This window comes from Bos mutus, chromosome 11, assembly GCF_027580195.1.
Source record: "Bos mutus isolate GX-2022 chromosome 11, NWIPB_WYAK_1.1, whole genome shotgun sequence".
Lineage (NCBI taxonomy): Eukaryota > Metazoa > Chordata > Mammalia > Artiodactyla > Bovidae > Bos > Bos mutus.
In genome coordinates this window covers 100,220,743-100,232,814 of record NC_091627.1, presented here as the reverse complement: position 1 = coordinate 100,232,814, position 12,072 = coordinate 100,220,743, and positions in this window count along the sequence as shown.

The following is a 12,072-nucleotide window of genomic DNA, read 5'->3' as shown; positions in this document are numbered from 1 at the left end:
AGGTTCAATCCCTGGGCCGGGAAGATCCTTTGGAGAAGGGAATGACAAGTCACTCCAGTATTCTTGCCTGGAAAATTCCATGGACAGAGGAGCCTGGCAGGTTACAGTACGTGGGGTTGCAAAGAGTCAGACACAACTGAATGACTAACACTTGTACCTTTAGAGGGAACCTAAGAACAGCCTGGTGGGCTGCAGTCTATGGGGTCGCAGAGAGTCAGACACGACTGAAGTGACTTAGTAGCAGTAGCAACTAGGGACTTCCCTGGTGGCTCAGTGGATAAGAATCAGCCTGGCAATGCAGGGGACACAGGTTCGATTCCTGGTCTGGGAAGATTCCACATGCTGTGGAGCACCTAGGCCTGTGCACCACAACTGCTGAGCCTGCGTGCTGCAAGTACTGAAGCCTGCATGCCTCGAGCCTGTGCTCCACCACAGGAGAAGCTGTGCAAGGAGAAGCCTGTGCACTGCAACTAGAAAAAGCCGGAGCAAAGCGATGGAGACCCAGCAAGGTAAAAAAAAAAAAAAAAAAATCATAAAAAAAGGAGGCATATGACAGGCTCTTTTACCAATATTCAAAATGTTCTATCTCCTTCCTTAATTTTCAGTTAGTCTTTGAACATATGTGCTTATGGACAGGCAAATAAATATAGCAGCATTTTGTAGGTAACTGTTATATTTGTCTTTCTGAGAATTTTTCTGTTTCATCTAGTTATCTATGTTGACAAATGAATGTTCATAATATTCTCTTAGAACTCTTTTTATTTCTGGAAGGTCAGAAATAATGTCACCTCTTGTTCCTGATTTAGTAATTTGAGTTCATTTTCTCTGGTCAGTCTAACTGAATGTTTGTCAGTTTTTTCTGTGTTCTCAAAGAGCCTATTTGCATTGATTTTCTCTATCATTTCCCCTATTCTCTCTCTCATTTATTTCTGTTTTAAGCTCCATTACATATGACTTTCTGCTTGCTTTGGGTTTAGTTTGCTCATCTCTTCCGAGTGAAAGTTTAGGTTATTGATTTGAGATTATTCTTTTTTAATGAAGGCATTTACTGGTATAAATTTTGCTCTAGGCACAGCTCTACCTGCATCCTGTTTGATATGTTTTGGGTATGTTTTATTTTTCATTTTCATTCATTTCAAATTATTTTCTAATTTTTCCTTATTTTTAAAAAAATTTTTGACCCGTAAGTTATTTAGAAGTGAGTTGCCTAATTTCCACATATTTGTGAATTTCCCAAATTTATTTCTGTTACAACTTCTAATTTTATTCCACTGTGTTTGGGGGACACACTTCTCATGATTTCAATTATCTTAAACTTATTGAGAACTTTAAAAGTGTTCTTTTCATTTCAATCTAATGGACCCTCTTTAAATTTCTTGTAAAGCAGGTTTGCTGACAAATGCATTCTCCTAATTTTTTGTTTGTTTATCTTGCAATGTCTTAATTGCTTCTACATTTTTTTTTGAAGTACAGTTTTCCTAAATGTAGAATCCTTGGGCTATATTTTCTGAATATTAATATTTTCTGAATATTGGTTAATGAATGGTCTGAGATTTTCTTAGGTGCCTTGAACCATTACATCTCCTAGCCTTTGTTTAAGGGCTCTAATGGGGCATGTTTTTTTTCAATGTTCCGGAAGACAGTTTACAATTCTGCCTTAATTTTCCTTTCTGAGTTGTGCAAAGCCTCAAGGTTATTGTGGGTGAGATATCAGGGCCTTTTCAGTTCTGTGCGGGCATGTACCTTTAGAGTCCCAAGAATACACTGGAGCTGGATAGGAGGGGAGTATGGGGGAGAATGGACACCTGTATACGTATGGCTGAGTCCCTTTGACGTTCACTTGAAACTATCACAACATTGTTTATTAATCAGCTGTACTTCAATACAAAATAAAAAATTAGGGGGAAAAAAAGAATATGCTGGAGGTTTTCAAAGTCCCTATACTTTAATTCATCAGCTTTCCAAGTTTTTTTGATCAGCTTCTTATTTGCTGCAAATATTAATACTACTTCAGTACAGTACAGTTCAATCACTCAGTCGTGTCCAACTCTATGCGAGCCCATGGACTTTGGCACACCAGGCCTCCCTGTCCATCACCAACTCCCGGAGCCTACTCAAACTCACGTCCATCCAGTTGGTGATACCATCCAACCATCTCATCCTCTGTTGTCCCCTTCTCCTCCTGCCCTCAATCGTTCCCAGCATCAGGGTCTTTTCCAATGAGTCAGGTCTTCGCATCACGTGGCCAAATTATTGGAGCTTCAGCTTCAGCATCAGTCCTTCCAATGAATATTCAGGGTTCATTTCCTTTAGGATTGACTGGTTGGATTCCCTTTCAGTCCAAGGGACTCCCAAGAGTCTTTTCCAACACCACAGTTCAAAAGCATCAATTCTTTGCTGCTCAATTTGCTTTATAGTCCAACTCTCACATCCATACATAACTACTGGAAAAACCATAGCTTTGACTAGATGGACCTTCGCTGGCAAAGTAATGTCTCTGCTTTTTAATATTCTGTCTAGGTTGGTCATAGCTTTTCTTCCAAGGAGCAAGCATCTTTTAATTTCATGGCTGCAGTTAACATCGGCAGTGATTTTGGAGCCCAAGAAAAGAAAGCCTGTCACTGTTTCTATTGTTTCCCCATTTTTTGCCATGAAGTGATGGTACTGGATGCCATGATCTTTGTCTTTTGAATGTTGAATTTTAAGCCAACTTTTTCACTCTCCTCTTTCACTTTCATTAAGAGGCTCTTTAGTTCTTCTTCGCTTTCTGCCATGAGGGTGGTGTCATCTGCATATATGAGGTTATTGATATTTCTCCCGGCAATCTTGACTCCAGCTTGTGCTTCATCCAGCCTGGCATTTCGCATAAAGTATTCTGCATAGAAGTTAAATAAGCAGGGTGACAGTATAAAGGCTTGATGTACTCATTTCCCAAGTTTGAACCAGTCCGTTGTTCCATGTCCGCTTCTAGCTGTTGCATCTTAATCTGCATTCAGGTTTCTCAGGAGGCAGGTAAGGTGGTCTGCCTTCCCATCTGTTGAAGAATTTACCACAGTTTGTTGTGATCCACACAGTCAAAGTCTTTGGTGTAGTCAATAAAGCAGAAGTAGATGTTTTTCTGGAATTCTTTTGCTTTTTCTATGATCGACTGTATGTTGGCAATTTGATCTCTTGTTCCTATGCCTTTTCTTGAACATCTGGAAGTTCTTGGTTCACGTATTGTTGAAGCCTGGATTCATACAATACTTATGTACATACAATACAACTTCAGGCAGCTGACAAATATAAAAATTGCTGGTTATTTTAAACAAATATCCCTAGGGAAAGGCTAGTCCCACTAAACAAGCTCTGAATGAGGTCAAACAAAGATAAACTCTATTGTGTTTCCAGGGAACTTCCAGACAGCTTAAATAATGCAGTTCTCTGGGAATGGGGCATTATCCGGTGCTCTGAGCCCATCATGCTAGACTGAGCTGGTTGCCAGATAACTGGTTTTCATGACTATTACAATTGCAAGGCGGTTTTTTTTTTTTTTAACCTTTGGTAAATGTTCAATAGCAGATTTTTAAAATTTATGTGCTACTGTGCTGTGAGGCATGCGGGATCTTAGTTCTCCAACCAGGGATGGAACCTGGTTGTGGCCCTGCAGTGAAAGCTCAGAGTCTTAACCACTGGATGCCAGGGAAGTCCCAGGCTGGTGTTCTTTTTTTTAAATTAATTATTTATTTATTTTTGGTGGCACTGGGTCTTCACTGCCGTGCTGGAGTTTTCTCTTGGTGTGGAGAGCAAGGCCATCTCCTTGTTGCGGTGCACAGGCTTCTCCTGTGGTGGAGCTCAGGGTCTAGGCGCACGGGCTTCAGTAGTTACAGCGCGTGGCCTCAGTAGCTGTGGCACACGGGCCTAGTTGCTCTGATACATGTGGAATCTTGGCACGTGGAATCTTTTAGGACTGAACCCATGTTCCCTGCATTGGCAGGCAGGTTCTTAGCCACTGCACCACCAGGGAAATTCCCAAGGTTGGTTTTAAACTCTGGAGCTGGGGAGACATGGAGGGAGGGAGGGTGTGTCAAAAAAACCACAAAGCTTGCTGTTTTCATGGAGATTTGGCCATTTTTCTTGAATTAATGCCTTTCAGATTGTTGCAAAACTTTGGCTAACTTCCACAGATCTGAAAAGTTGATTTAGTCTGTTTCCTGGGAGTGTTTTTATTGCTTTTGTGGAGATTTGGCTTTCAGAGGTTCTTAATTGGCTAATCCAGAAGTTTTCTTTCTCTGTGTATTACATTTGATAAACTTACCTTCATGTTAACTTGCCAAGATGAAAGATTCTACATCAAGAAGCGATGAAAAAAAAAATTACAGGGAACTAAGACAGATAGGGAACTAGCATGTGACACTAAGTAAAAACTAGTGAATAAGGTTATCGATAATGACTTTTAATAGAGAGGAGTCAGACTGCCCATTGACCAGCGTACTATTCATTTAAAATATGTATTGGAAGATACTGTGTCCCAGGGCGGCCCTACCTGTATGTGGACTGGTGCCAGTCTGTAAGCTGCTTGTCAATGGTCTGCCAAGGGACAAGGGGCTTGTGCCAGAGGGTAAATCAATCTACTGTTTCCTTTATCAAAAAAAAGCTTTGACATAAAAAGAAAAAAATTCAGCTGAACTGAGTAGTGTGCTTAGTGACAGGGACCATACTTTGCATGAGGCACTCTATTGCTGTTGTTTAGTCGTTAAATCGTGTCCCACTCTTTGCAACCCCATGGACTGTAGCCCACCAGGCTCCTCTGTCCATGGGATTCTCCAGGCAAGAACACTGGAGTGGGTTCCATTTCCTCCTCCAGAGGATCTTCCCAACCCAGGGATTGAACCCATGTCTCCTTCATTGGCAGGCGGATTCTTAACCACTGAGTCACCAGCAAAGCCCATGAGGCACTGTATGGGAAGCTGCAAAGATAGATCAGATACAAGATTATTTACAATTAGCAGGGATAAGATGCACATTTTTCTATGTCTCATTACTGGGCAAGTTTTAGTACGTATCAGAGAAGCTCCAAATAATAAGAGAACTTTCTAGTGGAAAAATCTGGTGATGCTTAAAGGAAGCAGTGAATATGAACTAAAATTTGAATGATGTTGAAAAAAAAACTTTTAGGGAGAAAAATATTATTTTTCAGCTTTATTGAGGCATAATTGACAAGTGAAAATTGATGTATATGGTGTATGATGTATATGGTATTGATGTATATTGTACAATATGGTGATTCGATATGCATTGTGCAATAATTACCAGTCAAGTTAATGTAATAATCTCATGTAACTACCCAGGCTTCCCAGGTGGTGCTAGTGGTGAAGAACCCGCCTGCCAAAGCAGGAGACATAGAGGCATGGGTTTGATCCCTGGGTTGGGAAGATTCCCCTGAAGGAGGGCATGGCAGCCCACTCCAGTATTCTCGTCGGGAGAATCCCATGGACAGAGGAGGCTGGTGGGCTACAGCCCATGGGGTCGAAAAGAGTTGGACACGACTGAAGCAACTTAGCACTCACCCACATAACTACCATTTTAAAAGCAATTTTCAAGTATTAAATATAGTATTACTAACTCTTTTCACCATCTTGTACATTACATCCCCAGAATTTATTCACCTTATAACTGAGAGTTTGTGCTTTTTGACCAACATTTCCCTATTTCCCCCACCACTCAGCCCCTAGAAACCACCAGTCTACTCTCTGTTTGTACAAGTTTAATTTTTTTTTCTTCTTTTTAATTCATTTTTTACTGGAGAATAATTGCTGTGCAATAGTGTGTTAGCTTCTGCTATACATCAGTATGAATCATCTATATGTGACTTCAGTTTTTTTGGTTTTAAATATGTCATACCATATTGCTTGTCTTTGTCTTTCAGTGCCTGGGTTATTTTACTTATCATAATGTCCTTTAGCTTCTTTTATGTGGTCACAAATGGCAAAATTTTCCTCTTTTTTATGGATGAACTATGTGTATTCTTTATCCATTCATCCATTGACAGACACTTAGGTTGTACCATATCTTAGCTATTGTGAATAGTGTTGAATGGATGATGATATCTCTTCAAGATGAGGATTTCATTTCCTCTGGTTATACAAGCAGAAATGAGATTGCTAGGTTGTATGCTGTGTGCATGTGTTAGTTGCTCAGTTGTATCCAACTCTTTGTGACCCCATGAACTGCAGCCCACTGAGATCCTCTGTCCATGGAATTCTCAGGTAAGAATACTGGAGGGGGTTGCCATTCCCTTCTCCAGAGGATCTTCCCGACTCAGGGATTGAACTCAGGTCTCCCACAGGAGAATCTCCCACAGGCAGATTCTTTACCATCTGAGCCACCAGGGAAGTCCAGATTGTATAGTAGTTCTATTTTTAATTTTTTGAGGAAACCGCATAACATTTTCCATAGTGGCTGTACCAGGTTACTTTCCCACTAACAGGGTTTTCTTTCTCCACATCCTTGCCAACACTCATCTCTTATCTTTTTGATAACAGTAGTTCTAACAGCCATGAGGCAATATGTCACTGTGGTTTTGATTTGCATTTCCCTGATGATTAATCTTTTCATATACCTTTTGACTGTTTGTATGTCTTCTTGGAAAAACTTTCTATTTGGATCCTCTCCCACTGTTTAATTGGGTTGAGTGATGTTTAAGATTTTGATGGGGTTGATAAGGTGAAAAGATGAGGCATTTGATGTAGGACATAGTATAAGAAAAGATTTGGAAGTGGGAAAATGAGGGTTGTGTTTGGAGCCCAGCAAGTAGCCAATTTTGAATGGTAAATAAGTATAGAAGTTAGAGTGAGATAAGGTCAGAGTGGTCATGTATGGATGTGAGAGTTGGACTGTGAAGAAAGCTGAGTGCCGAAGAATTGATGCTTTTGAACTGTGGTGTTGGAGAAGACTCTTGAGAGTCCCTTGGACTGCAAGGAGATCCAACCAGTCCATCCTAAAGGAGATCAGTCCTGGGTGTTCATTGGAAGGACTGATGCTGAAGCTGAAACTCCAGTACTTTGGCCACCTCATGCAAAGAGTTGACTCATTGGAAAAGACCTGGATGCTGGGAGGGATTGGGGGCAGGAGGAGAAGGGGACGACAGAGGATGGGGTGGCTGGATGGCATCACCAACTTGATGGACATGAGTCTGAGTGAACTCCGGGAGTTGGTGATGGACAGGGAGGCCTGGTGTGCTATGATTCATGGGGTCGCAAAGAGTCGGACACAACTGAGTGACTGAACTGAACTGAACTGACTGAAGGTCAGAATGTATTTGAGGCCAAGTTACATAGGACTTGTATTCCATACCATGAAGTTTACCCTTGACTTGGTAGACAAGAGGGACCCACTGACATTTTTTTAAACCAGGAAGTGACATGATTCTACTTTGATTTAGAAGATTAACCTCATATCTTTGAGGACCAGACATCTACAGAGGATGAGACTGGAGTGAACGAAGACTAAGGGACTATTTACATAATAAGAGACCAATAGGATGGACTGAACAAGGGTATTGGCGGCGGGATCTGAGTGGAATGACAGTGTATAAAGAGCTGTGATTGAGGCAATATTTATAGGTTTTAAAACTGCTCAAATATGAACAACAAGGGAAAGAAAGGGTGCTTGGAAGGATGACAGTGCCAAGCAAAGGCAGAGAAAGCAGCAGGAAGAACTGGTTTGGTGGGACAATGATGAGTTGGCTTGGATTGAGTTTGAGGTGCTTGGCAAGTCACTCATGGAGAAATGTGCACTGGAAAGGTAGGTCAGCAGCTAGAGACAGGTGAGGTCTCGGATCCTAATTTGAGAGGTGGACGGCATAAAGATGATGAGGGAGCCATAAGGATTGAAATGCCCAGCAAAGGAAACTATTTGATGAGAGAAGGTAGAAGACCTTGAGAGGAAGGAGTAGTGGTTGGGAAGGGCAAGAGAATGAAGAGGAGGCATTGGAAGGAAGAAGACCACAAGGACATTATTGACTGTAGGATTGGGGGCTGTAAGTATATGCTGTTTTAAATCACTTGAGGAGAAGCAAGACTGGGAATGAAGGTTCGATCCCTGGGTCAGGAAGTTCCCCTGGAGAAGGAAATGGCAACCCCTTCCAGTATCCCAGGAAATCCCATGGACAGAGGAGCTGGTGGGCTACAGTCCAAGGAGTTGAAAAGAGTCGGAGAGGACTGAGTGACTAAACAACAACAATGTAGGATTGAGGGAAACATTTTCTTTCTTGGAGTGGGGGAGCTGGGAAAGTGCGTAGGGTGAGGAGACAGAACCAGGGATAAGTGGAGATAGAGGGTGGAGGTTAGAGTGAGTGAGTGAGTGGTCAGGTCTGCAAAAAGTTGCAAAAAGGTGGGATCGACAAGCTTAGAAGAAAAGGGGTATATACCTTCTTTCATCACAGGAGAGGATGAAATGGCAAGTTTGGATCCAAAGACAGATCAGGAAGCCGAAGGCATTCTCTGTGGGCAACTCACATTTCTCAAGAGAACGGAAAGTGAGGTCACCAGAGACTGCGATGGGGCGGGTATGGGGTTTTAAGGATAAAGGAAAGAACTGAAACAGCTGCTGGGGACTGAGACTCCGAGTAGGCTGGATATGGGCAAATGGATTTCTGAAGACCACTGGGAGCCCAGCTGCAACTAAATCCAGGAACTTGTGGTAAAACCAGTTGGCAAGGCTCATCCATCTGGGGCCCCTGGAGGATGAAGAAAAGAAAGCAGAGGGTGGAATCTTCTAAAGATAGAGTCTAGCCATTTATCTATATATTTTACATTATCACTGCAAGTGAAAAGCAGGCTCATGCCTTACTCAGCATTGTAGTCCCAATACCCAGTACAATTGCCATGCTCATACTTAATAAATGTTTATTGAACAAATAAAGGAAAAGTGCAGCAAGATCAAAATTCTTTTTAACTGGCTACTATATAGCAGAAAGAAAGAAGCAGAGATATTACTAAGGCTGAGTCAGTGTTCTGATGGCAGCCACTCTATCTCCACTTGCCAGAAAGAAGATGCCAGAATCTTGGCTCCCTCTCCTCTGTAGAAGCTTCCCACACCTGCTCATGACATTTCAGAGATCCAGAAAAGTCTCCCCACTGCCTCCGTCTTCCTTTGTCCTGAGGCTTACCTTGCAGTATTGCTAATTTGGCTTCAAACCTAATAGTTCTAATATCAAAACCAACGATTATGGTTTACTACAAATATTTTATTTTTTTAACATTAATAAGTTTGAGCATTATTTAGCATTGCTTTTCTTTGGGATCGGAATGAAAACTGACCTTTTCCAGTCCTGTGGCCACTGCTGAGTTTTCCAAATTTGCTGGCATATTGAGTGCAGCACTTTCACAGCATCATCTTCCAGGATTTGAAATAGCTCAACTGGAATTCCATCACCTCCACTAGCTTTGTTCGTAGTGATGCTTCCTAAGGCCCACTGGACTTCACATTCCAGGATATTTGGCTCTAGGTGAGTGATCACACCATTGTGATTATCTTGGTTGTGACGATCCTTTTTGTACAGTTCTTCTGTGTATTCTTGCCACCTCCTCTTAATATCTTCTACTTCTGTTAGGTCCCTACCATTTCTGTCCTTTACTGAGCCCATCTTTTCATGAAATGTTCCCTTGGTATCTCTATTTTCTTAAAGAGATCTCTAGTCTTTCCCATTCGATTGTTTTCCTCTATTTCTTTGCATTGATCACTGAGGAAGGCTTTCTTATATCTCCTTGCTATTCTTTGGAACTCAGCATTCAAATGGGTATATCTTTCCTTTTCTCCTTTGCTTTTGGCTTCTCTTCTTTCCACAGCTATTTGTAAGGCCTCCTCAGACAGCCACTTTTCTTTTTTGCATTTCTTTTTCTTGGGGATGGTCTTGCTCCCTGTCTCCTGTACAATGTCATGATCCTCTGTCCATATTTCATCAGGCACTGTCTGTCAGATCTAGTCCCTTAAATCTATTTCTCACTTCCACTGTGTAGTCATAAGGGATTTGATTTAGGTCATATCTGAATGATCTAGTGGGCTCCAAAATCACTGCAGATGGTGACTGCAGCCATGAAATTAAAAGATGCTTACTCCTTGGAAGGAAAGTTATGACCAACCTAGATAGCATATTAAAAAGTAGAGACATTACTTTGTCAACAAAGGTCCATCTAGTCAAGGCTATGGTTTTTCCTGTGGTCATGTACAGATGTGAGAGTTGGACTATAAAGAAAGCTGAGCACAGAAGAATTGATGTTTTGAACTGTGGTGTTGGAGAAGACTCTTGAGAGTCCCTTGGACTGCAAGGAGATCCAACTAGTCAATCCTAAAGGAGATTAGTCCTGGGTGTTTATTGGTAGGACTGATTTTGAAGCTGAAACTCCAGTACTTTGGCCACCTGATGTGAAGCGCTGACTCATTTGAAAAGACCCTGATGCTGGGAAAGATTGAGGGCAGGAGGAGAAGGGGATGACAGAGGATGAGATGGATGGATGACATCACCGACTCAATGGACATGGGTTTGGGTGGACTCTGGGAGTTGGTGATGGACAGGGAGGCCTGGCGTGTAGCGGTTCATGGGGTCGCAGAGTTGGACACAACTGAGTGACTGAACTGAACTGAACATTAATAAGTTAGCACGATGCCTTATAAATCAGTTGCATGTGGATTCAATTCATGTTGTTGTTGTTTAGTAAATAAGTCATGTCCAGCTCTTTGTCACCCCATGGACTGCAGCATGCCAGACTCCCCTGTCCTTCACTATCTCTTGGAGTTTGCTCAAACTCATGTCCATGGAGTCGATAATGCCATCCCACCACCTGATATGAAGAGACGATTCATTAGAAAAGAAAGATCCTGATGCTGGGGAAGGTTGAGGGCAGGAGGAGCGGGGGCAACAGAGGATGAGATGCTTGGATGGCATCACCGGGTTCCGGCAGCCAGTGTTCTGAGGACAAACCCCATGGTCAACAGGTTTCCCGGCTCCTGGGAAGGTAGACTGCATTCCAGCAGAGCCTAAGGCATTTCATCAGTGAAAGAAAGAAACCAGGTTATTATGTGATATAGGGGGAAAGGAGTCAAATTTAAATGAAGCAATGTTTGGGTAGCCTCAATGAGGCAAACGGGTCAGCTTTGGGTCTAAACTGCAAAGTGGACTTAGGGCCCTGTTTCTTGGAAATGACAAGTCAAGATACCAACACAAGGTCTTTCCTATAAAGACTTATGTTCGGAGCCTGCATTAGGGTTGAAATAGAGGCTACTTTCTATGTTAAAGACATAGATCTTCCAGGCAAAGTGGAATATTTCCTTTCTACTATAAGCAGATAAGGTAGTGGGTTCCTGGAGAAAAAGAACCAGAGGTAGCTTTTTTTTCGGCTGCACCATTCAGCATGTGGGATCCTCGTCCCCCAGCCAGGACTAAACCTGTGCTCCCTGCATTGGAAGTGCCAGGGAAGTCCCCTAGATGTTGCGGTTTGACACAAGAGAAGCCATTTTAGGTTTTAAGTGTTTTTCGCTCAGTCATGTCCAACTCTTCATGACCCCAAGGACTATAGCCCACCAGGCTCCTCTGTCCATGGGATTCTCCAGGCAAGAATACTGGAGTGGGTTGCCATTCCCTTCTCCAGGGGATCTTCTCAACCCAGACATCGAACCTGAGTCTCCTGCATTGCAGGCATATTCTTTACCATCTGAGCCACCAGAGAAGCTCCATTTTAGGTCTAAGCCATTTAAAAATATATGTATATTTGGTCTTCTACTATTTTTTACTTTTTGGTTGCACAATGTGGCATGGAGGGTCTTAGTTCTTTTTTGTTTTGCTTTTTCAATTTTTTTCTCTTTTTATTTATTTTAAGATCTTAGTTTCTTGACCAGGGAGTGAACTATGTGCCTTGCATTGGGAGCTTGGGGTTTTAACCACTGGACCACCGGGGAAGTCCCAGGTCTAAGCCATTTTGTGATCTAAGCCTGGTCACAATGCTTGCCCTTGAACAGGTCTCAGTAATACTGATCTTACAGGAAGAAAGAACAAGCAGCTGTTATCAGGCAACAGAAAAAACAATAGCAAAG